The 27,581-nt window shown below is 39.0% G+C and overlaps 1 pseudogene; it reads right to left on the reverse strand.

The window, feature by feature from the left end:
• LOC149299435 (netrin receptor UNC5A-like) overlaps nucleotides 1-27,581 on the reverse strand; it is a 49,730-nt pseudogene that overhangs the window by 1,297 nt on the left and 20,852 nt on the right.

Consider the following 27,581-nt stretch of genomic DNA (forward strand, 5'->3'; position numbering starts at 1 on the left):
ATAGGAGAGAGGGAGAAATGACCACCTAACTGCTGGGTTGAATTTTGTAGTAGTCTTGTTATTATTGTGGCTTTACTATAATTCATAGCTATTAGTACTATTTAGGATTAGGACCTATTTTTTCATCCCTGGTCCACTCCATTACTTAACAGAGCAAGCATGAGTCTTCCAGCTATAAAGTCTAAACCAGAGTCTCATAGGCTGTCCTGGACTGCCCCCTATGTTCCCATGCTTTATACTCAATGTTCAGAAGGTTTGTCAAGGTGCCATGACATGTGTTCTACAATACAGACCCTTCACTATATCTAGAGTATATTATAGCTTTGATTAATTTCCTCCACGAATCTCATGACACAATCCGCTATGTATGACCGACTTTAAAATGAGACCACCAAATTATATTTTGTTGCCTTGGACAAAATTTGTGATTTAGTTAACTACCACTTCTTTTTCTTTATTTCATTTTACTACATGGTTAAAAATCTCCTGTAAATAGTTTGTCCTATGAAATATTCGATTGTATTCTTATTTTTTTCTGAGTTAAGTCATACATACAATCTAATAGTTTTAGATTGCTTTAGATCTTGAAAGTATACCTCATTCACTAAAGAACATGTGTTTCAGTTACTTAGCTTCACTATGCATTATGAACATCCGATACAAGTGAGCTTCTGCCGCAGTAAGAGCTTGGCTGGCTCTGTGTAACGTACAGTTCAATCAGCATGATTTCTTCAAAGTATCCTTACACTTTGAATTACGCATTGTGGAGGGCTAGCTCTGGCCTTCCCTCTTTAGAACTTGATGAATGAATAGCGAAGAGAGAGTTAAAGCCACAACTCTACTATAAACTCTCCTGCCAACTTTAACTTTAGTTTAATAACTGTGCTATTGATTTTCCCTTGCATATTTAATATATTTCATTGAAATAAATAAGGGTCAGCTTATGTATAAATAAACTACTTGGTGTACCAAGCAAGAAAAATCCTTCAGTCATGCCAAAAAAGTATTACTGTGAAAAAAATACACACAATCTTGCCTAAACAAAAAAAGGCTGAGAAAATGAATGTACCTAGGGATTTCACCTTTTACTGAACAGTTTCCTGTCCAGTCTTTGAAGGGTTTGAGCTGACCTGCTATTATCTCTAGGTCACTTAATGCAACGTTGCATGACCCTGCTGAGTCTGGGACTCAAGACTTCCCTCTTATCCCGAGATCATCCTGGTCAAACCTGGACAGGTGGCAACCATAAATGTGGCACATCCAAAGTGGTGGTATTATATCTGCTAGTTACTCAACAAACAAAAAATATTGGATAGCAGATTAAAAATAATAACTACAAAGAAGATTGAGAAAAAATAGTTTTTTCGAAACTGGATAAGCGGTGAAGTATTCTAAGATCTTTTTGTTAAAAGATTTGACGCCCACATCTATCTTCTTTTCCAACTAACTTGCCACATGGAAGAAAAGGTATTAGGTAAAAAAACAGAAAATGTCTTTTCTGTCAATTTTTTTCTTTAAAAGAATTGGAAAAAAAAGGAAAATTATCTCCCACCTTGTTAAGATTGGTGTTAATATTAAAGCTCTGGCCATCTCCTTCCACCTGCCACACCCAGACCCTGCAGGAGAGTTCACAAGTGCTGAGGCTGAAGCGCTCCAATGTGAAGGTGCAGTGAAGGTTTTGATGGACTCCATTCCAGATATGGTAGAATGGGATTTCCTGCAAAGGATGAGTATAATACAAAGAGACAACTCAATACACGGGAATTAGCTATACATGAATTTTACAGGAGTAGGTTATCAAATGGCTGTGTTTTATCAGACTTTTTTTTTGTCAAGCAGGGCCAACTGGGTGTGGCTAAAATTTCCTCTAAAATGATGGATGTTCTCTGCTCAGTTGAAGAAAATTAATATATTCAATGTCATGTTCATTGGGTATCTATATGTCACGGCTGACCGTAAGCCGGGGAACCGGTTGGTTCCTATTCGCAGGAGACAAACACACAGATAAAATCCAGCTGATACCTGAGCAAAAGTTTCTGGGAGGTCAAGGCTTTTATTCATTTGAATTTGGTACCAAAATGACATCATCGGAGGAGACGCGTTGCCATGACAACGCCTGTACGCATCTCCTTCCCTGACGGCGTCTGTCGGCAGCGGAGAGGAGATGCATCTCCATGACAACCTGTGAATGCGTCCTCCTACCTGTTGGCCTCCGCCGGCAGTGGAGGGGATGTGTTGCCACTTCTGTGTCAGTGAGAGGGGAGGAGACGCTTTGATGTGTCTACCCATCGCTGGAGCCTGGGAGTGGATGAGTACTTGGTTCATAACACTATAACAAGGTTTTAGTATTTGTGCCAAAGAATGCACTTCGTCTGTATGCTATTTTCTGAAACTTCTGAAAATGTGTATCGGAAGTTCTCTCCCATCTCTTCAACAAAATAATAACTCAACAATAGGGGAGAGAAAGCTTATAAAGGAAAAGTCATTAACCCTTTGATGACAATTGACCTGCCAGGTATGTCACAGAAATGCATCCCCTTAATTGACATACCTTGCACGTCATGAGGTTAAATGAACAATCAACAATTGTATTCACTACATTGAAATATTCAAATATGGTGGCTAAAAAAAAAATGATCGCCTCCCAACCTCATCTAGTGATGCTGAAGTGCCTCGAGATTCGGCAACATAACACAAAAGTCAGGGACCCTGTTTAATCATTTTAAAACACCATTCAAAATAAGAGTTCCCAGAGGGTCTCTGCAGGTTGAATATGGGTACTGCAGCCAACCATGCAACTCAATGGAGCCCAGCTCACTAATCACTATGTGATCAGTAAAATAAAATTAAAAACATATAAAAAGGTAATAAAATAAAAAATAAAGACCCCAGTGATATCACAGGACATTATAAGGGGAACCATCCAGTTCAAAGAAATATGTCCTGAAAAAAAATATTTTTTTGGAGCAAGTCCTAAAATGGAAACAGTTAAAATACCAGCATTTGACATGGGCTATGGGGTATACGTTTCAAAAATATATGGTTTGATAGGGGTAATTGGTCGGATTCAAATATGTCCTAAATAGGGCACAGGATGACCAAATGTCAAAATTCAACAATGGAAGATGCATACCTCCCAAGTGTGGCCCATAAGCCCCAAACAACCAGGTAAACCTATACATATGCAGTATTACTGTACTCGGGAAGTGTTGCTGAATACATATTGGGGTGTTGTTTAATAGAGCTGTAAATTCATACCCAAATTATAATGTGTATGTTGAAAACCCCCCAAAAAGTACTACTGCAAATTTTGACAAAGGCTGGTGGTAAAATGTATGCATGGAAAGAGTTAAAATGCTAGCATTTGAGATGCCCTGCGTTGTCTAGTTTTTAAAAACATATGATTTGATGGAGTAAATTATCCAACTTCAAAGACATCCCAAATAACACAGGTCAAAATTCCAAATTGAAAAACGCGCACTTCACAAATGTGGCGTTTTAGCCCCCCCAAAACCTTTGCATGGGAGGTATCACTGTACGGCAGTGACATAAACCAGGACCTGTAAATTCAAACCTTAAATACAATATGCGTGGGGAAAAAAACCACAAAAGAAACTGCTACCACAAATTTTGACAACGACTGGTAGTAGAATTAGTGCATGGAAAGAGTTGAAATACCAGTATTTCATATCTGAAAAGTAGGGGGAACAGTAGGTAGGTTTGGTGCTGTATATATTCTTTTTGTATTAGATAAAACATAGAAGCTGTGATTTCATCTTATCTTTGGTCACAGGGAAATTTAGATATTCTTGCAAAGCAAATATCTAAAACCAGGACTTCATTTTAAAGTCACTCCATTTTATTCTGGGAGTTTTTTTCTACTTAGGATCAATGCCAGGTAACTATGTTTCCAATGTCATGTGATACACTTATCTAGATTGTGAAAAGAAGACATGTTGTGCTTGAGATGTTTATGTTGGCTGAGGGTACTTTATGTGCTATAACATACCTGGTAACTGGCCAGGAGCTTGCTCTTCCACATGGTGCTATTCATGTCATGCACAGAGAGACGCAAGTTGTGATAACTGTCTTTAAAATGCAAAAGCCGAGGTTCATCCATCAATTGTCCTCCCTGCTGTTTCTCAAGCTGTATCACTTCCTGTTGAGTACACATAAAGATTAACCAAGATTTGTTAATAGAACATGCAGGGTATCAGAGAGAGCTAAAATATCCCAGGATAAATTAAAAAAAGGGCAAGTATAGTGCATGTTATACGCAATCTCAAACTTAATACTGGGCTTCTAAATCATGACATGTGTACACCCACAAAGATGAGAGATGCAAAGGTGCTTGAGATGAATATATGTGTGTGGGTGGTAAGTCACTCCACAGCTGTGTCTGTCTAAGGCTCAAAGTCCCAGACTGGGCCCATCTGGCTAAGAAATGTACAGACGATCGACTGCAACAATTGCTTTCTTGCACAGCTGATGAACTTTGCTTCTTATCATCCGAAGACCGAGCGAAAGCTTAGTATCCATCCCAATAACTATACACAGGAAGAAGGATGTAACCGAGTCCTGTTGATAAGTGGCTTGTTAGCACATCCATAAACAATGAAAGCATGAAAAAGGCATACTGCAATTGTAAAGATTAGCCATAATTCACTCTTCTAAAAAGATTAAATTATGACTCCTTTTCACAACTGTAGGAGTGCAGTTTGCTTTGATTGCTTTGCCGCTTTCATTACCTGACAAGGCATTGTGTAAGCTGGCATCTGTCTGATATGTGCCAAGCTCTGCTCTGCTTCTTATCTCCACTATCCCAGGTGGGTTTTTTTCTTACAACACCACAGGATATGTCTTCCCACTGAGTTCTTAACCTCCATAACTAGAAGTGCTTTGCACTTGGACAAGCACTTGCTGTCAGAGAACAGAGCGCCGCAATACCAAAGGTCTAGAACTCGGTTTTGTTTTTGTTTTCAACTTCTGATCAAAGCGAGCTTACAGCTTCTTTTCAAATCACTGTAATAATAGGTCATTTGGCTGGTTTTAGCCTTAGATCTGAGAGTTGTCGTGGCATCCTCTGAATACTGTTATATGATATATGCATTGTATATTTGTAGCCGCCGGGTTAGACACGGTTTAAATATTAAATTTGGGCAAGGAAATCAAATGAGGACTGGGTCTGTCACCCCCGATGGTTTAGATATCTATTTACATTGAAGGATTGAATAGCTCTACTTAACACCAATGATTTATATTTGCCAATTAGTTCACCTTTATGGCATCTTGTGTGTCTGTAATGCAGTAGACACGCAGGCTGTACTCCAAAGTAGAGCAGGAGCTTGGAGCAAAGAGCAGTAGTTTCAGGCGCTTTGTGGCTGACATGTTGAGGGACTCTCCCACCAGAGCAAAACGCCCCAGTTGCTCAGTGAATAGGTAACAGCTGCGGGATTCCATGTGACAGTAATAGAGATGGGATGGACTTCCCCCGTCAAGCTGCAAGACATCCTGTTGAAATAAAAGCACAGGCGGCAGGTCCATAAAAAATGAATCACAGATGTTCCAGCCAGTACGATACAATACAAAATCACCCACAGGGAACAGGATGTTAAAAAAGTGCTCCCATACATATACAGTATATTGCTTAGTTTAATCTGTAGACACCGTTGAATTGGTTTATACGGAACCGTGAAAATGTAAGCTATGGGAAAGTGACAGATCCGCTTTAATGCAATATTAAAGTATCATGAAACAAAAATACACCAAATCTCACCAATGAGTTACTGCTGTGCTGAAAGGTAAAATGATTCTATTAAAAAATCATAATGGTTATCCTTCTCCTTCAGAGCTTCCACCCAATGAGAAACAGGGAGATTAGCAACATCTGTTCACCATTTATTTTTTATATAATTACAAGATTTGTATGAAATAGTGACTCATTAAGCATTGATACAGTTTACTTACAGGCCCTTTATTCTTGACTACTAGCGGAATCTGAAAATGAGTCATTTTTATAGGTTGTGATCTGTTTTCAGTGGAAATTACGTGGTGGAGTTGTAAATGGACATAACACGTTGCTATATGAATATTAACAATGCTATTTGTTGAGCTGCATTAGGCATTAAACCTATTTCTTGATGCATTTATTCTCTAAATGTTGGATCATTTCTAAGAAGTTATCGTATCTAATGACAAGCTGGTATAATATTTTTGACAGTCAAGGTTTATATCCATTTATAACGTAAACGCCCTAACTAAAACTTTACAATAATTAATACAGAATACCAAATTGACACAATATTGAAATTTTTTTTAAGCCCCAATTACTCTGTTATTGTCTGTTTGGTATGTGTACTGTATGTGACAGCTGCCATCTTGCTAGTGGACCACAGTTTAAAGTTCTGCCTCACCACCAAATTACTTGTTATAATAACACTACAAATTAACTGCATGGTACAACTAAAAGATAAAATCTGTGGGGTCTTTCTTTTAATGTCCAAAATGGTAGCATACAGACACTTCCTTGAAATAAAATATTTTAGTACATTGAATACTTGAGACCAAATTAAATAAGTGGATAGTAACATTTTATTTTTGCTGGCTCTGTCCTCCTAAACGTAACTTATGAAAATTGATAATGCCTAAAACAATGGTTTCTGATGCTGGGATGACTAGATTATTATATTTATTATAATATTATTATTACTAGACTGGATTATAGTTTTCTATAGTTTTGAAAGACAAGTCATTCCAGACTGAACTAAGAAAATGATGGTTAAAATAGTGACCTAAAATGAAAGGACTAGGGCCAGAGAGCTGAACAATGATTACAAACAAAGATTCCCAACATATCTTAAAGCTATGAAATGATATCCTGTAAGCAGTGTCTTATGGCACATTACCAATCGCCATTTCCTCTTCTAACCATCACCAACATTTACGTTGACCTGTAGTTTAGACTTCATTGACCACCAGAAAACAACTTGACATTGTTAATCTACAGAGAGCAAGTTTCATTTCCACATCCCTGATATTCAACACAGAGGTGAATCAATCTTCAGATGGTGCTATAAACACACAATCCAAGAGAACTATCCTATTTGTGATAAGGGTCCTCCATCATGCTACAGCCTCGGTACGTTCAGCGTATTAACTATAAAATCAGCCAAAGGCCCAAACGTCACCCAGATTTACAATTTCTAAACACTAGAGGACTGTCACCATAAACAACTATTAACTGCGTACATTGGGCTCTGTACAAGAAAGGATACAGCATCACAAAACTACAACAAGAGACAAGTAGCAGCAGGTACAGGTCCTATAATAATAAAACATGCTACTTAAAAGGAACTAACACCCTCACTTTTTTATAATAAATGCATTTTTTATGAATCTACATATAGCTGTACGTTTTGGTTTTCAATGATTGCAATTCTTTACAATGATAGCTTAACCAATTATTTGCTAAGGTTATATTGATCCTTAAACCTAAAGCTTTTTTTTTGGTTGTTCCACCATGATTCCTTTTTTTTTTTCATTTTTACTGTAACCCCATACAAAATATGGAAAAAAATCATTTTCTCTGTATATGCCAAATCTAATAAGAAAGATTAAAAATAGAAATTAAATATTTGTATGAACAGACCTGCCCCTTTTAGTAAACACATTCTATACTGATATAATTTATATTTATTTTATTGCCATTTATGGCAAGGTAGGGCATATTAGGTTTCGGTGTGCTCCATGCACTGATTTTTACGTCATTTTCAGAAGCTGTTGACCAGTAAGTAGGTAGTAGATTTCCCTGCGATCAAGACCTCAGTCTGCGCTTAGTGTAAATGTAAGGCTTCTATACTTGCAGAAAGTGTTGCATTTCCATAGAATCATGTGAGACATCTGACTAGGGGATGCTCAGCAATGGTTCCCATGGACTATAATGGGTGTGACGCAGTCAATTGCACTGGGAACCATAAGTTAATTTGTTTTCAGAGTGAGTTTGCTTATAATGCATCCATGCCATCATAAATAGTTTAAAACATACTATATACATGTTGGAATTATATGTTCATAAAAGGTTGAAGGGTTGAAAGTCAGAGACTGTCCTACCTCTGGGAACAGGAGATCCAAGGTGTAAAACTGATATATGTAATACATGTCCTGTCCTTAAGTTCTGTCTCCCCCACCACCTTTACAAAGGCTATCTGAGCCAAACAATAACAACCAACACCTTAGAGGTAAGATAATGTGTTGATACAATCATGCAGCTTCTGAGAACAGGAGGTTAAGGTACCTTTCCCTGTGGTATACATATAAGGTGCATTTGCGTTAATGAAGGTATATCCATATAGTCAACTGAAATTATAGATGTGATGTAAGGTCTGAGGTCCGAGAGTGAATGGTTGTTATTCATGCTAATAACACACAAGGTATATCATTATTTTTAGGATTATTTTCCACTTGATAAACATCCTACACGTAATAAGAAAATCAAAGATTCATAAAATGAATGTAGTGGCTATCGCTGCTTGGTAGCTTCTATGCACTCTGGCTAAAATAATACTCTCTGAGCACACTACACCATCCCAACCAAGTATATCTTAATTATGGAGATCATCAGGGAGTCAGAATAAACTATGATTAATTTATTTCAGCTTTGTCACTGAGGCTGCCATAGCCTCTTCAAGACATTATCTTGGAAACCTGTGGATTGGAGCCTGGAATAATTCACAAATTGGCGTTGCTCATCTTGCAGGAGGTATGTGATTGTATGTAATGTGTCAGAGTAGAGTTTCTTTTTTTTGGCGTGAATACAAAGTAGAAATCTGGAGTAGGTTAATTGATATGCTTCTATTCATAAGATGATAATGAAAACGGAAGACAAGAGAGTTAGAAGATCTGACCGCAATCTGGTTATAACACTGGAATTGTGTTATACCTTTCAGTAAAATGCTTGGTGCTGAACTTCACTCCTAACAACTGTCTGTTTTCAGTGGCAAATCTGTCTGGCCTTTCTGGAGTAAATGGGTTGGCATATTAAAGAACCAACACAGGCAATCCCAACTTGCTGGGATTTGTCCAAAGCGGGCCAGTGAGATAAAATGTCTCATCTCACATGAACTTTGTTATAGCTGTGCGCCCAATGCTGCTGGTACCCTCAACGGCCTGTTTCTTATTTGCGTACAAGGCACTAACAAGATATGCATAGATTTAAGAGTTTTATTTTTTTATGGGTTTAATTAAGAGGTAACCATAATATGTTGACTTGACTCTTGGGACAGCATGAAAGGACTTTAGATCCAATTATCCAATTCACATGTTCCTTACCCCAGCCTCCACAAAGAAAGTAATCGCTGCAACGGACTGGGGATTAAAATTGTCCCCAGCAGTTTAAAGCCAGCAGCAGATAACAGACATAAATTCATCTGTCAAATGGATACATGTGGCTTACACTCCTGCAGTGTGAGGCTGTGTGGATCCAGTCTCCAGCTGCACACCAAAGGATAGGATCTATTGCATGTGCAGCACAATGTACATGGGAGGTGCCTGCTGTAATTTGTTCTATTCCTTGAAGCGTACCTGCTATCTGTCCTGATTTTCTCGGGACAGTCCCAGGATTTGGGAGCTTGTTACTTTCATGCCCCGGGGCAGGTCCTGGGAAATCGGCAATTGCAGGTGCTGGGATGCTTAACGTCCCTAATTTAATGGAGCGCAAGGTCTGTTTCTGCAGACGTCTGCTTGATCACTCACTGTGGCCCAGTGCTTTTTGCATGGGCAGGCATGTGTATGGTCAGTTTATATATGTATGCATGGGCAGGCATGTGTAAGGGCAGTGTATATGTGTGTGTATGTGCAGGCATGTATAAGGGCAGTATATATGTGTGTGCATGGGCAGGGGTGTGTAAGGGCTGTGTATATGTGTATGTATGAGTAGGCATGTGTAAGGGCAGCGTATATGTGTGTGTGTGTGTGGGCAGGGGGTGTGTAAGGACAGTGTATGTGTGTGTGTATGTGCAGGTGTGTGTAAGAGCAGTGTATATGTCTCTGTGTGTATAGGCAGGTATGTAAAGGCAGTGTATATGTGTGTGTATAAGGAGTTGCATAAGCACATTGTATGCGTGTGTGTGCGAGCAGTGTATATGTGTGTGCGTATAGGCAGGCATGTGTAAGGTCAGTGTATATATGTGTGCATAGGCAGGTGTATATGTGTGTACACATTTTGATACATGGAAAAGAGGATCCAAGGTGTAAAACTTGATACATGGAACAGGAGATCCAAGGTTTAAACTGATATATGTAATACATGTCCTGTCCTAAAGTCTGTCTCTCCCCTCCTTTTACAAAGACTATCTGAGCCAAATAACAACAACCAAAACCTTAATAATAGTAGGTAAGATAATAATATGTTAATACAATCATGCAGTTTCTGAGAACAGGAGGTTAAGGTACCTTTCCCCGTGGTATACATATAAGGTGCATTTGCGTTAATGAAGGTATATCCATATACTCAACTGAAATTATAGATGTGATGTAAGGTCTGAGGCTCCGAGAGTGAATGGTTATTATTCATGCTAATAACACATAAGGTATATCATTATTTTTAGGATTATTTTGCACTTGAGAAACATATGTGATAGGGCATGCTAAAATATAGGTGTACACCCTATGTGAATATAGTGGAATAATCAACGTTGTGTGTTAAGCAGGGCTGGTACTCTTTGGGTGGAATTGAAATACTTGCAGTACCTAGGAAATTTAGTGTACACCCAATCTAGTCAGAACATGTAAAGCCTACCGGCTAGTGAAAGGTCACATGTATCATTAATGTGCTACAACCCTCTGAATGGACCACAAGAAAGGAAGTGAACAACAAACGTGCTGTTTGCTAATTCAACACAGAACAAGTGACAATAAAACCTACTTAACCCTAGAAGTGATGCTGGTTCTGCTCGGGTCATAGTGGGTGCTCCTGTCATCAGACCCCAGTTCTCCCAGTGGTACAAAGCAATATGCTATTATCCAGCCTACTGTTCTGATGTGTTTTATGCAATAACGATTATTAGAAAAAATTCACGTGGTTCCCACACTGAGCTGTCAGAATACTCTTAACAAACTGACTCAGAAACCTTTTCATGAATTATTTCACCTGCCTAATCTAATACTTACTTTTTGTGTTGCAATTTTGGTGCAATTGTTCTGAGCCCTGGCCACCCACAGCTTCTTATAAATATATAGGGACGAAGAAGTGAAGCTGGTAATGTGTGGTTAATGATGCAATAACTTCTTATCATACTGAATGAGATACATTAAGTCAAAGGCTTTCAACAGCCCACACTAATAAATGAATGGAGAATATTGAGTACAAGAGTCAATCAAAATTGCGCTGCAGAATTTGTTCATTCTGGATTGTTCATCTGTCATTTTGTTCTTGGATTAAAAGGACATGTATGAAAATTACTCATTCATATGTAGTGAGAATGCTAACCAAGCATGCTTTATTGTTGGAGATTCTACACGCAGTATCAAAATTAGGAAACTGTTGTGGGGACAGTGCCCTCTAGTAATGAGTTTGAGAACTGCAGGTATCAATCCATACCAAGTGTCACGGAGAGAAAGATGCAGCCATTGGCTAATTCTGCTTTATTATTATTATTATTTATTTGTTTTATATAGCGCCATCAAATTCCGTAGCGCTGTACAATGGGTGGACAGGACATAACAAGTAGTATGTAACATACAAATTGACTTACAGCGACAACAGGTGAGGAGGGCCCTGCTTAAACGAGCTTATGCCAGTTCAGTGTGGAAATTTATGCTGATCACTCCAAATTTAGCATTTTGAAGATGAATATCTAGATACACTTGTAGCCCGCTCTGACCTACCTCCCAGCTGCCTTCGCAGGACTGCTTCTTTAGGCGCACAGTCCAGTTCTCAGGGCTGGCTTCCACACAGTGGTCCATTGCCAAGACAACAGGCTGGGTAAGCAGGACTCCGGGGGGACCACAGCTGATGATGGGACCCAAGAGCGTCTGACATCCAGCTAGAGGTAACCTCAAGGAGAAAAGGAAGAGGTAGAAGGTGTGAGATGTGAAGACACAGTGATGGGCCCATGCAGCCTATCAACAAAATAATAATTTAATACAGGTCATAAAAGGCTGATCTGCACCTTGAGTTCAGGAAATTACTAAAACTGTATATGAAGAATTTTCGCCACTTTGCATCACAAACTCAAACACAACATTCAGTTTGGTACCTCTCACTATACCATTATAATAGTCTCTCAAAACAGTTTGACATATAATCACATATAAAACACATATAATCAGATTACATTTCAAGTCTGATGATTAGTATATGTTGCTGTGGGTAAATACACCTAAATAATACCTCATACAACAGAGCTGTCTGAGTGCAGCCTTCAAGTGGTAAATGTCCCCAATCAGAGAATGCTATCAATTTAGATCTGTGTCTTATCTGATATCAGTACATGTAGAATTAAGATGATATATTTTAAAAGAAACATAATTAAGTACATGTAGAATTGGTGCTCATTTCATTTACTTCTCACAGGTGATATTTAATCTGTTTTTATCAGTAAGCCATTAAGAGTCTTGAGATACCTACCTCACATCCTCTTGTTTGTGTAGGGTCAGGTAGATTTCATAGATTTTTCCCCGGGGAATTGCATCTGGAGGAATAAGTAGGCTGAGACCTGAAGAGGAATTATATTTTATGATCAGCCCAACTGAAATGTCCCTTCTACTCACATCTTCCCATGTGTTTGGTGCAGACATTGAATGTGAAAAAAAAATTGTGTTCTGTACTTTTGGCCACGTAAGCATCGCTTTCTATTCTTCCAAATGTCATTTTCTGGAGTTCTAGTGTGATTTTGGCAGATAACATACTAAAGTAATGTAACTGTGAAATTCTCATGTTAAACTTTATTCCACCAATACAATTCTTCAGCTTCAGCATAGTATGAAACAGAGAGAGAGGTTTTCTGCCTAAAATGTGTCTCCACTATGTTGAGAATCTACCTTTCCTTTCAGTATTTCTGTTTTGTTTTTTTTCAGTACGGAAAAAACACTCTTAAGACTATTTTGGTAGCAGCTTCTGCTACTTGGCACTTTGCCCAGACATATTTTTCACCAATTACACCGAAATACAAGGAGATAAGTGCAACCTGCTAGAATCTTTGAGACAATGTATCTAATGCATGTCCTCAAAATGAAATCCAGGAATAGTCCCGTATTTCAATACATACATATTTAGAAACACTTAAGCCTATGTGTTTATGTACAGAAACTAATGTTCCAAAATGGAGCGCTGGATGGAGAACTCTACCATTGCCTGATTCTTGTTTGCATTGTATTTTTGTTTTATGATAGAAGAACATATACCGAAAACCAGGCCTTTTATTTAGCTGGCCACCAACTTCAATCATATTACATATTCTCTGATTGGCACAATTGGGAGCCTCTGCAAACATTTTTGTTTGTTTAAAAAAAAACTAGATGATGGTTGTGACAGAACCCTCCATCACTGGGGTCCCTGGAGAGGCCTGAGAGCCAGCCTCCTCCCTATCGACTATGGGCCCAGGCCTTGTAGAGACTTCTGTGTGTGGATACAGGGGTTCAGTTTCTGCTGATGTACCCCATGTTTTAGCACTCAGAGTCTCAGAACTGTAACGTCAGCTGGACATCCTGTGGTAGGAAGAAGGCTGATTGTCTGTGCATTGTTAATTGTATAGGTGTGAAGTGTTTCCCCTGTTATTGTGTGAGTTAGCCCTTGTCTTAAGACCCCCTGTAGGTATGACTATGTGTCACTGCTGCATACCTAATTATCAATTACACAACAGGTAGCTGTTAATCCTGTGAGCTCCTGTTATCCCTGTGTCCTGGCCATTGTCTGTCTCAAGCCAATTATATGTCTGTCGTCATTCCACGTCTACGTCCCCAATTAATGTAATTATTTATGTCTCATGTCATTCTGTCCTTCCCCCAGATATAGTGTTGCAGGATTTGATCTAATTACTTCCTTCCTGCCATGGCAATTAGATCATGTGATATTTGTCTTGCCCCTTTTCTTACTTGTGTATATATAGCTCTGTATTTGGTTTTAATAAATGAGTCCTGTTTTCACCTCAACATGAGTGTTGCCTGATGTTTGGGGTGGGCTGTAGCCTCGCTGTGTAGCTAAGCTTCGGATAGCCACAGTGCCAATGCAGCTACGGTGCAGCGACGTCCCCCCTTCTATCTACAACGCTGGTTCTGCCCGGCGCTGAAGGGGTTACTTGTTGGTGTCCCGTCAGGAGGAAGCAACGTTTGGCGGGAGTACCCAGTCGGGGTACAGGTCAGTCCCGTCACAATGGTACTGGACAACATTAGTGTTAAGTGTCGGATATGATTAGCCAATATCTTCTTTACCTGTATTTGGGATCCTCAGACGCCCCCCTAGAAAATTGAAGGTGCCATACGCCATATTGCTGGCTCCGCGTGGCAATGTACGGAAGTAGCTCTGAGTGGAGAGGCGTGGTAAGGTGTGGCTATGCTCCCTTGGTATACCAGGACCCATTGGGGGCAGAAGGTGTCCATTGGTTAGTTGAAACTTATTTCCACCATCTTGTCGAAGGCACAGGGATCCCTGATAGGTCATGGTGGCTGTACTAAGATCAGGCTGAATGGTCAATAAATGAGCCTGGCCTAGAAAAAAAGACATAAAAGTTATACTATTTAATAGAGGCTTTCTGAAGTGTAACAGTAAGAAACAACAATAGCTGTCAGTATAACAATCTATGATCTGGCCTGCTACACACCTACAGTATGGCTTTTGGAGTTGTTAGGCTGACACTCATGACTGACCATGGAGTGGTGAATGTAAATTAACTTCATAGAAGTCAGAATGATATATTGAGAAGTACAAGGGAGAATGTCAATTTCCCTTGCATAAAGGTATTGTGTCACCCAAAATTTCTAATCCTGAGCAGTTGGATTATTTTTCAGCCCTGAAGCAAAACTATTGATTTTTTTTATATATGGAGCCAGAAACAAGTCAACCATGCCTGCTTATTGTTTTAGCGATGCACTGTACAACAAGAGGCTAAATATATACCATAATTATCGATCCTAGAATATCGAGACTATCTATGTATACATCTATCTTATATTACTTTTGTTGATGGACCAGTGGATCTCTCTTTCTTGACAGTCCAGTTCTCAGGGCTGGCTTCCATTACCAAGATGACAGGCTGGGTAAGCAGGACTCCGGGGGGACCACAGCTGATGATGGGACCCAAGAGTGTCTGACATCCAGCTAGAGGACTATCTATGTATACATCTATCTTATACTACTTTGGTTGGTGGACCAGTGGATCTCTCTTTCTTGAAATTGGGACGGGGCAAACTCTGCAGGATGTCCCACACAGGAACACTCTGCAGTACATGGGGGGCTGGGAGGACTTTAGTTTTTACCGGCATGACATTACTGTTCCTTTAATTAAGTAAGTAGTATTCATTGCTCTAGCTCCACAGACATGATATATAACTATTCCCATTCAAATTCTGCTCCCTTGAGAAACTTTAAATTCATTTATACTTAGATCATGCAGCTATAAGCTCCTTCAATTATTATTGGTTTTCTTATTCAATTTATAGAGTTCTGTAATCTAATTCAATACATTTTAATGTCTGCAGCACAATCCAGCCAGAGAGGATTTTAGTATCTCCTCTCAAGAACAGAGGTATTTATTTCCTAAACAAAAAAGGCAAAGCCACCTCTTCTCTAGTTAGGTAACTGCTCCCTCCTAAAAACAGGGGGTAAAGCAGTGAATATTTGTAAAGCACAACACTTTCACACATGTAAGTGTTAAATTCACTTTAAACAGAGACGATTGAGGTATTAGGAAGACTAGTTCTACAAAGTCACGTTAACACACATTAAAACGTAGAGAGGGAATATACAATCAAAAACAAGAATGAGGAAATTTCTTGTAAAAATTACAAGTGATCATTAAATATTTACAAGATTTTTTAATGGAATAATCTAGACAGAATACTAAATCTTTACACATCTTTACATGACAGCTCAAGTATCTGTGCCCATGCGAAGATAAGTGACTAGAAGCATCGTTATTACGCCTTCCAGCATTTCATTCTTCCTACATTAGATACCTGTTTCTTAGATCATTTTATAAACCATGTCCTTTATTTTCCAAAAGCTTAGAACATAGTACATTACCATGAGCTGGGGTTCGACCTTTATTGGTGTTGGCCGTGGTTGAAAATATGGGGTTTGCAATTCAACTCCCTGACTAAACCCCTTATGATGGTAGTGAAATCTGGACTGTGACCGTTAAAGAAGCTACAGTGTTGTCCATTTTACTACGGTACGTGTGAATCAGCTTAACTAACATGGATGCACTTTTAAACGTACATTAAATACAATAAAATCTTTGTCCACAAGACACGCCTTAAGAAATGTACAGCACCATGGAAAGCTGAACATGTGAAAAGAGGAAAAAACGCAGTGTGGCAATGCCAACATATACTGTTGTGTACATGTTAGATTGTTACTGCTAGGCTACCTTATACACAGCCAAATTACTTACATATATATATGTACATACATATACATACATATATACTTATAACTACACTTTCACAGGTACCTCCATAGGGATTGCTTCTTATCCAATCATACATATTTATAAAATTCCATCCCATTTTTTTTACACATATATGTAATTACATTATTTTTTTACTTATCTATACTGGTTGATGCATATTAATAGCTATGAAAGCAAAACATACATATTAATTGAATGCAGAAGTAAAGTGACATCAAAACAAACATGAACTACTAAAAACAAACTCACACTATTAAATGTTGTAATTATAATACATTGTCTGTAATGAGCTTCAGCTGGCAACAAACTACACAAAATAAAGGTGTAAGAACTCCAAAAATTCTAGTAGTTGGCTGGCAACATTTAGTTTGAGGGGCAAGTCTAGCCAAATGGCTCAGTAAGGAATGTAAAACAGAGAACATGCTCTATCTGCACTATCCAATCCTGTTGAAAACATCATGGAAATGCCACATAAAGTCCACCTTACCCTTGGCATCCAGGTGGCTACAAGTAGAATTGCTATAAAATAAACTTGGAAAGACTTAACATAGTAGCACAAAATCCTTAAATCACACAAGCCCAGCCTCCCTTGCCATGTTACAGGGTAGAAATGCATGGGAGGATTCTGCTCATGGTCATGAAATAGTCCAACCTAATTCCCATTAACAAAATGCCTACATCAGACTATATCATTGGAATACATCAGACTATATCATGTCGTTTGGGATTGTTGTGTATTCTGCACCATGTATTTCAGTGTCTTCTTGCTGTGGACCTTACCTACTTTACCAGGCTTGAGACTGACAGGCTGAAATGCAGCGGTAAGAATGGATGAATCGGCCACATCTGCATCCAGACCTTCCTTCCTGCGCCAACACACCAGTATCACTGCCAGTAGCAGGACTAGGAACACTGCCACTGCCACCACACCCACATACATTGCCACGTCTTCAGGGGCACCCACAGCTGCACCACCCAATGGGAAACAAGACAAAATGGAACATGAAAAGGATACACTTGTATTTGTTGAAATTCTATATCTTTGTACTATTTTTCAAACTGGTATGCGGTCTGCTGGTCACTGGGACTAAGAGATAAACATTAAAATACATCATACGATTTTTGCAGTAAATAGTATGAGACATAATATGACCATCTAACATGTATAGGAAATTATTATTAATGCAAAACAGGAGTACTTCCTAGATAAGAAGCATTTCATTAAACAGAATAAATCACAGAAGCCAACGCAATGATTCAACTGACAGCTCAAGTTTACCACACAATAAACCCTTTGCCCAATAATTGTTGTGACTTGGAAAATAAGGTCTTGGTGTCCAAAAGATACAAATCCTTATTAAAATAAAACTGAAAGCATTAAAAACTAAATGCTTTATGTATTTTTGTTATATATGGATTATCCTATTGAATTCCAATATAGATATTGGTAAAACCAGGACTATTTGTGGTCCTTGAGTGCCAGTCTTTGAAGCTTAAAAATGTTTTATCACGGATATCCCTGAATAATATCTCATTTCAATATTACTTTGCTTGGCATGTACAAAATTTTAGTTTTAATTGAAGCTCACCTGGTTGGCATCAGGACTGTCCAGCAGGGCCTTTGTGACTCCCAATTGACCATAGTTATTATGATATAGGTGTACGCAGTCAATAACTGTGTATTTGTAAGGTACTGTGCATTAAATCATATATAATGCATTTAACAAGATGTTTTTTACACAACATATGTATTGTTGCTGCACTAATGCACCCAAGCATGTGATACATTTCTTTAAGAAATATGAGGTCGCTTGAACAAATACACAGATTTCTGTAGTGACACAAAAAAGGTCACATAATGCAATGGGATTCTATTGTACCTTAGATATGTACATACCTACATTTGACTTTATAATGTTCAAAGGCATGGTTACAGCTGCATGGAAAGAAAATGAATTAGCTCATAGAAAAATCAACATTTAAGGCCCCAGGAGACCTTAATCAGGATTAAAATTTAAAGGACCAATTAAATAATTTGCAAAACTCCTTTAACTTTTGCATTGTAGCAGAAGGTGGATAAAATTTGCTGTGCAAAATGGGCTTTCATTTCTTTCAGCTGAGAATTAAATAAAATGTTCTAGAAGTAGCCAGGATTTATAAAACATGCAAAATTACAGCATGTCCTGCAGCCATACAAGCATGATGGCCTAAACCACATACAGAGTGGCAAGAGTCAGGGCAAGTGCAAGTAAGAGCGCAACTGAAATAAAGATCTGAAAGCCAATTGTTCTGCATTAGGTGTATATTGTCCTGCTAACCTTAGGTCTCATGAAGATAGCTTTAGGCTGTTTATATTCCTTTGATATCATCTCCAAAATTATATCAATACCCAGTTTTTGGAAAACAGAGATATTTTTAAAGAAGAATATTGGGTATTGATATAATTTTGGAGATTAAATTATCATACAAATATATACAGCATCTATTTATATATATATAGTGGTATTTAAGATTATATGTTCTATTACACAACAAGTTATCATGATTATGAAACATTTGTTTAAAATGAAGCCTCCTCACTTTATAGCTATGATGACAAGGTCCTCTTAAAAGAAGGGCCACTTAATAGAGACTAAACCAGTTGTACAAGTCTCATCGGTAGTAGATAATCTCAGCTCATGTGACTGGAGAAAACTCTTCCCAAGCAGGAGGAAAACAGTGTCATAGAAATTGTAATGGTGGCTGTAGCATCAAGCTGTGTAGTCAGGGCAGGGTAACCCATGTAGCAAGGTAGGCACATGATGTGGCACGTGGGTACCATGCAGCACTGCTAAAAGCTACAATGTAAACCCTTCGCAGGATCAGGAATGTCATGACCTTGGTTTTTCTGATTTGTGTGTCTACCAGCCAATGAGTAAGTCCAAAGAAGACAAGAGCAGCTCTGAAGGTTGATGCAGCATAATATATCAATCCAGCCAAGGGTATATTCACAGTAATACTTACTGTGCATGCAGAGCTCACTGGTGCAGTTTTGGGTTTCATTGTCATGTCCTGGGCACTGCTGACCCCCATTCCGTGGGGATGGTTGGGTACACTCCCTACTTCTCCAGTGGGTGCAGTCTGAGGAACATGCAGACCAGTAGCTCCACTCAGCCCATCCGCCACTCACTGTGTTCACAATCCCCAAAGACAAAACATGTGCAGAGACAGCCTTAGCACATCATAAACCTGATAAATAATCTTGAAATTCTGCCTTATGGCACAAAACAATTCTACTTCTTTGTCTTACACTGTGGATAACTGTTACTTTGAATAGGGAACCAACAGGAAGCTGCCACCTCTGCAATTCTCAGTCAGCCTGTACTCAGGTAAATGCTGGCTGAACATTATGGGAGTTGAATCTCTGACATAGCTGGGGAGCACCATGTTTACTACCCATGCTCCCTTGTCGATACCAATTTTGGTGGTTTCCTACTACACGACAAACCCTCAATCTGTCAATAGAAATACGTCTACTTTTTCTATGGCTACATGATGCAAATCCATCTCTACTGTGTTACCCTTTAATAATAAACATACTTATTTCCCATTGCATTCCTTTTTTATTATAAGATGCTTAGTTAACTCTGATCCTATTTTTCATTAAATCGGTCCATTAGCTCACTGTACAAAGCTCAGCATATTCGTGGCACGCTTGGGTTTGTACGAACAGCAATCTCTCAGTCAATTTTACTTTCCCCCAGGGCTAGAACATCTCCCTGTTCCCAAGTCTTTAGAATTATATAGCAAATGAGTTGCACATGTTGCAAGGTACAAAGTGTCTTAGCAGAATAGAGTACCTGGGCAAAGTGTTGTGCATGCTGTTTTCTGGAGGTTCTGCCCCTCACAAAAGGCACCACCATTCAAGGGTGTGGGGTTGGTGCAACTTCGACTCCTTTTTTGCCAACCCCTTCCGCATGTCGTGCTACAGGGTGACCAGTCAGTCCAGGATGACCACCCTCCATTTACTGTGTTACAAGAAACATATTTAATGTAAAGGGAGGTTACACCCACATGTGCTTGTAGCTTCACAGGCACATATAGTTCTGTTTTATACAGTATCTTTGTACATAGGGACTGTGTATAAATGTATAAGGCTTATTAAAAAACTTTGGGGACAGCATCATTCACTGCAGTCACTCTAAAATGTCCATGTCAACTCTTACCAAATACTGTAATGGCTGCTGAGTTACTTCTCCGTCGGGCTACTATATTTTTGGCCACACAAGTGTAATTCCCAGTGTCAGCTAGCCGAGCCTGTCTCAGGATAAGGCTGTGGTCTGAACCAACGTAGAGGTTGGAGTCAACTTCGGGGTCCAATATATCTTCATTCTTTAGCCATTCCACCTGATTTCAGTGGAGAAGAAAATGATATATGCAGAGACAAGAAAGGAGGGATGGCAAAATTAAGCAGACAGAAGTACAGGCAGTACCCCAAAAACCCACTAATAATCTAATGTACCATACTACCTGTTGGATAACAGATCCTTTCAACCTGTTTTGTGGTACAGTAACAGAGGTTTGCTGCTCACACACACTATTGTTTCAACAATGGACAAGACTTTGCCAGATCAGCACATGTCCTGAAGGGTAAATCTGACCTTCTCGATGCCTTTGACTTTTCTTCACTGCATTGGCAAAAGCGACTAATTGTCTCGTTTAATTCTGCAGATCTCATTTAACCTTTAATTCTAAAAATATACACACAACCTCGCTCTATTTTTTCTGCCTCTTATGCAATCTAGCTTCATGCTGTTTGTGTTGCTAGAAAGAAATCACATTCTTTAACTGTTTTACGTAGTGTATTAATGCTGGTTAGATGAGAAGAAAAAGATTTAAAAATAGTTTTCCACGATTATGATTTCATTTGAGCGGAAATAGTGATTTCACCTGCCTCATAATTCCATTACTAGAGATATCTTGTATTTTCACCTTCCAATTCTTTAGCTACCTAAGGCTGGTCAGATGGAGGTCAGAGGCACTAGTGGTTAATCATTTATCTCTAAAATATCATTTTCATTGATTGAATATTTGTGCTTGGATCTTTTTTTCCTTTTTCTCATTGCATTAGCGACCCTGGCAAGACATATTCATAAAGATCCATATTTTTTTTCTTGTGCTCTTTAAATTATATTTCTTGTGCGTCATGGGCCTTTTATCTCCTTAAAAAAAAAAATGAACAGCATTGCAGTTTTATAGAGGAAAAATGTCATTGAAAGCGAAGGCTCTTTTTATATTGTTTTCAGAAAATAAAACTCCTAGTCTTGCAGGTAGGAGTAAAACAAAATAGTAAAGTGTAGAATTCTGAAAAGGTGTGAGGTTTAGTAACTCTAAAAAATAAAACATATTTTATATAAAGTTACTAAGATCTGGACATGCTTTACTCCTATAGAATAATGTCCTGTCTGGTCAGTTTCTCCTCACTGCTTTTCAGGTCATATCTGGAACTTCCCGTACATAACATAGACATATACAATGTGATAGCATATGGGAACCAATCGGCTCATTTTAGTATTCTATGGGATTCGCTAGATGTTTAACGGTGTAATTAGAAAAGAGGCCTGTGTCAAAAGAATTATGGTGGCTGGTATATGCACTAAATACCTTTCTTGCCTTCTCTTTCCAGGTATGGAGCCACATGGGGTGCGTGGAACAAAGGGGGCCTTTTGAAACACCATTTAAATCCCCTATCGTGTAAGCCAACGGACAGTAGTTTTGAGTTTATTTTCAGTAGGGTCACATTAGGTTGATGATCCAGTTTCTCGAAGGGCAGTTTAGGAGCAGTAACAATTGAAGCTCTTTGGCCAACAACACTATTCGCCACTGTTAACAAATGGGTCAATGGGTTATTTCTAGATTTATGTACAATAGTTGCTGTTCTTCTATGTTGATACTAGAATAAAGCCCAAATGAGTTTATTCCTGGAACCTCTTTAACATAGTCCCTTCCCTGTCTAGTTATGTTAAACTGAACAAAGTAGCGGAGTAATGGATAGTGACATTTTGGTGGCACTCACCTCTGCAGGAGGAATTCCCTCAGGTGGTTGACACAACAGCATCACCTCTTGATTCAATGACACTTCTCTGGACGCTGGCTCTTGCTCAAAATTCTTCCTGAGGTCTGAGAAAAGAACAATCCCCAGAGCAGTTGTGAGAGCAAGGAATGAACAGAGAAGCAAATGTGGGGAGGGTGCGTTAGAAAGGAACAGCATAACTCACACTGAACACGGCTGTAAATTTGCACAGCAAAGACTAGAGAATTCTATGAACTCCAAAGGTACAAAAGAAAACCTTAGAGACAGACTAGAGGGATTACTTAGCAAAGTCTCTTTGATTGTTGCATGGAAACTGCATGGGGCAAATGCACCAAAATATCCAATTTTAATTTTCCTTTTTGTTGATTATTCTGCACACATTCCTCACAGTTCCAAGCTATGGAAGGGACGTATCCCTCACTGGCTATTTCATATGATAATGCTAGATTTCCATTAACCATTTTGTGGTTGTTGCAATAAGATGACGTGGTAAAGTCATAGGCAGCATAGAGGAGCCGTACCTTCTTTATCCTGCTACGGTATCTGCCAACTCTGTATAAGCACGCGTTACTGTCAGACAGTGATAAAGCGTGACAGACATTGATGTATGCATAGTGCCAGGGTGCCCTTTCCTCTCCCCTTGGGGTACACAGGTTTAAAACAGGATTCCAGATACATTTAGCCCTATCATCTATATATTTTGTTCTCCCTGCCGTTTTCTGGCTTACTGCAAAAAAGCACGACTGGAATTCTAGTGACAGCCATTCACTAGACCGTCCCTCCATAGCACCGCTATATTAGCGCCCCATGGCAAAATGTAGCAGTTCAGTCATAACACAGGCTACCTCCTGGTTCACCTGTCTTGTCATGTTTGTTCTAATGATATAAAAAGAACCTGACAAGCATGTTATGGGGGAATGAAATGTTTGCTTAATTTTTTAATGCCTAGAGTATTCAAACACCAGAGCCACAGGTGCTGCCAGGAACCCTTTAGACAATTTAAATACCCAAATACTATTTTTCTTAGAGAAGCTTTAATGATATTTATCAACGTGAAGCAATGTCGACATTATGGTTCATTTGCTACAAAAACAAAAAAAGCAAACATGATACCGTATTAACTACGCATAAAGAAAGGTCAATCATGGTAGGTTTTATCTACAGGAGTCTATAGTGAAAGCAGGGAGATGATTGTCTCAATTTAATATTCGTACAATCCACTAGTTAGTGAATAATCCAGAAACGCAGCGTATTTAGAATGCCATTAACCCCGAGTACAAATGAATTTGCATGCAGATTGCATAGGGCAAGGAGCTGCGTGAACTAGTCATGTCGCTGTCCGGCAACAATTTTAAAATGAATGTCGAAATATAAATAATTCAATGATTGGCCAAAGCCGTAAAAATTGATTGGATCAAAAACGCAGGATATCAGTAAACATTAATTGATTGGATTAATAAGAAGCTATTGGTCAATCACTTAATGTAACTCGTCTTATTTTATGGTAAATGTGCTCCAAACTGTTTTGTGGCGCCATATAAAAATGAATTATTATATACACATATATAATCGGCATGCACTCATCATTCTAGAACATCTGCTGAATTTGGATTTGTAACCTAAAATAGATTAATCTGATGGAAAGTTCTACTAATTTATACAAATGCTTCTCATCTGATTCAGCTAGGAAAGATATGCTTAGAGAAAACAGACCTGAGGTAATTAACTAAACTGAGATTTGTAGATTATTCTAGATCTAGAGTGACTCATCTCAGAACCGTAACTATGCATCATGCGGTGTCAGCTCTGCCCTTTTGTTGTGAGAGGGACCCAGGCCATTTGGAACTCTCCGGGTTTGACCCAGAGAACTCTGGGAGAAGCACTGCTTCTGTGGTTCTCCGGATCAACACCCGAATTCTCCGGTCTTGACAGTCCCCACTCCTCGCCCACTTACCCTTTAAATGGGGGTGTTTCCCACGATGTCAGCAGAAATGCCTCAGACATCAGGGGGAACGCCCCGGACATCATCGGGACCGCCCGCCGATGTCAGAGGGCAATCCTGGCTGCGTCCCGCAAGGGTAGGCTCCAGGTAGCCGGAGCCCAGAAGTTGCCAGGTATAATTGTAATCAATGGTGAGATCCATGGGGTTTATTCACTAAAGAGGGACTTCTCAGAAGAGTTGTGCTTTAACCTCACCAGCTTCAACATGCATTACGAATGGCCATTCTAACAAGTTTCTCCCGCAGAAGGTCTGTGCTAGCCCTTCATAATGTATAGTTCAAGAAGTCTCGAGAACTTGATGTATACATTATACAGGACCAAACAATCTCTTCTTGCATTCGAAGCTCACTAGGTTTGGGCCTTTATAATGCATACTAAAGTAATGCTCAGGTCTCCTGCAAATTCCAGCTTTACTGGATAAACACCATATATGATATATATGATATATATAACGGCGCATTATACAGGGCCAGCTTTACCCTTCTCAGAGGAGAAAGGGTTTCTCTGACTAGCATACCAGTACCAATGTGGGATTAATGAATGAATAAAATAATCTGTATCGGTACACAGAAATATTGTGGTTCTGAACCAGGATTGTCCATGGCTTAGTGCATTAAGGAGTTTCAGAATGAATCATTTCCCTGATACAATGAAAGGCCATGGCAGTGAAAAAGTTAATTACCAATCAGCTTGTCTGTTCGTGACAGGTAGTAGGTAAACATCTGATTTAGGTTAATCATCTTTCTGGAAAGATTAACTTCTTCATATCAAAAAGACCTGCACAACAACAGTAGTGATTGATGCTATTTTTATATGCATCAGACAAGCATAAACATTTTAAAGTCATTTTAATGTCTCCATAGTAACAAAATATTCTGGGTACTCCAACTAGAAATGTTCTCACTTTCAGATAAAAGGAAAATAAGTGTGATTGTGGGTCATATTTAGTAAATCGGTCACGCTGGAGACTGCAAAGGAATATTTCTACTGACTCGTAGATTCGTGATGTCGTGGAGACAGGCATTGAAACGTGGCTTAAGGTCATAGTACAATAGAGCACATGGAGTACGCTCAGTTAAGCCCAACACTTTCTACAGGGTATACATCCAAAGTATCATTGGGCACAAATACAAAAGGCATGTGTAAAATCCTAATAAAACTACCAGAGATATAATATAATATTCCTGGGGAAACTCTGAATTTGAAAATGAGAATCACACAACACCATTCGTTTATCACTGAGATATAACAATTGAGAACAGTTTTTGAATATCGGTGATACAAATGTAAAATTATTACAAATGGTGTGTCGTGATTTAACCTTGTTTACACATTTACCAGTGAAAGGCAGTCATTGCATTGGGTTCTACATGGGCTATTCTTGCCTAAGCCAGATAGGCCAAGGATGGCAAGTCCAAGGTGGCGGGGGCAGCAGACTTTGAGTTGCTTTATTAGCAGTCTACCCATTTTACGATTGGCTACCCTGGTGTGTGGCAACACTTAAGGACCATTTAAGAAGAACAGAGATTTCATATTCCAGTGCTCTGCAATAATTATATCTATGGCAAGGGAGGAGCACCGCATCACCATAATAAATCTGGGGGGCAGCTGGAGGCCCTGTCATGGATCAAGCATAGGGCAGCAACCCCAATAAACATGTTACTGTCCCCTGCTGTGTTTGCCATAGGACTACTAAGTTGGAAAACCACCAACCTAATAAAAGTTATGTTCAACACTGACCACTGCGGATCCCACAAAAGCTGCAGTTTTGGAGATGCTCTGACCCAGACATCTAACCATCACACTTTGGCCCTTGTCAAAGTCACTCAGATCCTAACACTTTTGCCTGCTTCTAACACATTTAACTTTGAGGACGAAATGTTCACCTGCTGCCTAATTTAACTCACCCACCCACCCATCAGTGGTCATAATGTTATGGCTGACCGGTGTATATTGCATTTTAAACCCCTTTGTACATTGTATATCTTTGACATGAAACTCAAAACAGATATTTAGAAACAGTTGTACATTGGGGGTGAGTTACATAGCAGTTTCTCATAGAACAGCATGTAATTCTTTATTCAAACATAAACAAAATATCAGACTTCCCATCTGATATACCAGATATATGTACCAGCAAATTGGCTGACATCAGAACATACTCCACATACCACACTACATGCAGCGTGTGGTCAGTGGCTGGATGTGCCTGGCCGCCAGCTACCTGAGCAGAAAAAAAGTAGCGTGTAAGAATAAAAGTAGCCATGCAATCTAGCAATGGGCTGCACTGGCGTCATCAGGTGCCCTGTGCCTGAATGTTCCTAAATCATCACTCATACAGGTGAAACTTGTATATTTTCCTTATCTATGGGATGTCAGGATTCTGAGAACCCAGACACGGTTTGAATAATCCAGCTAAGTAATACTGTCGTAATACCACAAACAACATTATATTTATATTTATTTATGGCTCATATGGAACGTAGCTAGCCAAGATACATCTTAAAGGTGACCTTAACATATGAATAGCAATAATTCTGTAAACAGAATTCACAAGGACCTACTGCATATATTACATTAGGATAACACTAACACAATCCTCAGATTTATAAACCTACCATGTTTTTCAAAAACGTCCATGAAAAGAAAAGATATAAAAAATCACATAAAAGTGCTTTATATTGGGATTTTGCATATGTTTCGTTCGGCCCATTTTGCGCTATGAAAACATGCAAATCTGGGATTATGTAAAGAAAAAAAAAACAGCCTTTTCTCTGATATTGTGTGACTCAAAAACTAGTAAGAAAATGTTCTGATTCTTTTCTCTCTCTCTCCGAATGCCTATGAACCTGCCAAGTTCCATACATAACCTTTTTTTTCTT

The sequence above is a fragment of the Sceloporus occidentalis genome, unplaced genomic scaffold (genome assembly GCF_023333645.1).
Source record: "Sceloporus occidentalis isolate IW3139 unplaced genomic scaffold, rSceOcc1.0.p SCAF_28, whole genome shotgun sequence".
Taxonomy (NCBI): domain Eukaryota; kingdom Metazoa; phylum Chordata; class Lepidosauria; order Squamata; family Phrynosomatidae; genus Sceloporus; species Sceloporus occidentalis.